This window comes from Eimeria tenella, genomic scaffold, assembly GCF_000499545.2.
Source record: "Eimeria tenella Houghton genomic scaffold, Eth_scaff9, whole genome shotgun sequence".
Classification (NCBI taxonomy): Eukaryota; Apicomplexa; class Conoidasida; order Eucoccidiorida; family Eimeriidae; genus Eimeria; species Eimeria tenella.
In genome coordinates this window covers 132171-134289 of record NW_013543465.1, presented here as the reverse complement: position 1 = coordinate 134289, position 2119 = coordinate 132171, and positions in this window count along the sequence as shown.

Genomic DNA, 2119 nt, shown 5'->3' with positions numbered 1-2119 from the left:
TAGCCGTGGCTAGCTGTGGCTAGCTGTTGCTAGCTGTGGCTGAGGCGCCGTTAGGTCTTCGGGGTAGGACTTCTGGATTCTTTGTGGGCCTGTGGTTTAGGGTTTAGGGTTGAGAATTAGGGTTTAGGAATTCCGATGTGGTGTTTAGGGTTTACCAATGACGGTTTGTAGTTGAGAGTTGTGGTTTAGAGTATAGGAATATGCTTCAGGGTTATTATGTAGGGTTTAAGGTTGAGTTTAGGGTCTAGGGTTTAGCCTCCGGGGTTTAGGGTTTAGGTTTATCTTTTAAGGTTTGGGGTTTAGTGATTAGGGTTTAGGGTTGTCTAAACCCTACACACTAGAGGCAATTTAACTGGGCTACAGGAGTGCCACACTCTCGCGGAAACAGGCCTAAATCCTAAACCCCAAACCCTAAACCCTAAACCCTAAGACGTAGATGAAAAGTTCAGGGTTTAGGATTCAGAGTTTAGGGTTCAGGGTTTACGGTTTAGGGTTTAGGTCTGCGGGCTTGCGTCGCTTCCGTCTTCCTCATTTGCATTATGCTGTTGAGGGTCTACAGTCTTTTTCTGGGGTTTAGGGTTTGTGGCTGTCCGAATGTACCCTAAACCCTAAACCCTAAACCCTAAACCCTAAGAGCCTAAACCCTTAAACCCTGGCCCGAAGCAACTGAGGTGGGCGTAGCACTTGTGTGTGAGGGCTTGGTCTTCCAAAGGATTAGGGTTTAGGGTTTAGGGTTTAGGGTTTTGGAATAGTAGTCCGCGAGCCGCCCCACGATGAGCACCTGTTGCTGAGCACAGCCCAAACCCCAAACCCTAAGCCCCAAACCTTAAACCCTAAACCCTAAACCCTAAACCCCAAACCCTGAGAGGAACAAACCCTCAACCACCGGCACCACGCAAAACTCAGAAAAAGAGGCTGGATATTGAAATTTCGGAATGAGGGTTTAGGGTTTTCAAAATGGAGGCAAACCACCGCTGCTGCTGCTCCTGCAGCTGCAGCTGCTGCTGCTGCTGCAGCAGCAGCAGAAGCAGCAGCAGCGGAAGCAGCAGCAGCACCCCACGGCAAGCAGGGTGTGGGGTTTAGGGGGTGTGAAACTCCAAAGGCCGCCAAGAACACCGCAGAAAAGCGGCGCCACAGCAGCAGCAGCACCTCAGGGTTTAGGGTTTAGGGTTTGGAAACTCAAAAAGCCAGCGGGAAAACTGCAGCAAAGCGGCGCCACAGCAGCAGCAGCAAAGACATGATGGCTCTTTCGTTTTGGGGCAGCTGATTGATCCAAGCTGGGGTGTACGTACACCCCAAGACCGCAAACCGCGCAAACCCTCGCTGGGCAGGAGGCTCCATTGTGGCTCAGAAACGCAGCAAAAAAAGCAAATTCGAATTTAGGGTTTAGGGTTTAGGGTTTGGGGTTTAGGGTTTGGCTGGCTCTGGGCGTGAGAGCGGCAGCAGTTCCCGCCGCTGAAGAGAAGCAAAAGTGACCCTGAAGAAGCCCCCGGGCATCAGCGCTTAGGGTTTACGACTTAGGGCTGGGGTTCAGGGTTTAGGGTTTAGGGTTTAGGGTTCAGGGTTTAGGGTTTGCGGCCGAGGGTTTGACGAAGCCCGCGCTGCGGTGTGCGTACACCCCAAGCTCGCTGCAGCGTGACCACTGGACCACTGCGAAAGCAGCTGGGGCTGTCGGGCCCGGACCAGCGCCAAAAGTAGAATTACATTAAAAATAAACATTTAAAATTAAAAATAAATTCAAATTTAATTAAGTTGGCTCATATTTGGCGAAAAAACGGGGAAAAATGCACAGAACGAGGGGCCCCGGACGCAGGACCCAAGGACCCACATGAAACCCTAAACCCTAAACCCTAAACCCTGAATAGAGCCTTGACGATAAACCGTAACTAACCCCTAAACCCTAACGCCAAACCCTAATTTCGGGAATTATTCTTATTTGCCGAATTTGGATTTCAATTAACTTATGTACTTTCAAAGGAAACAGCAAGCGGGGCTTAGTCAGGAGACCCTAAACCCTAAACCCTAAACCCTAAACTCTATTACACCCGGAAGCCCAAAACCCCAGCAACGCCCCAACAGCTTTTAATATGCTTTTTTAATTCAAAAGAAAAAGGCTGTC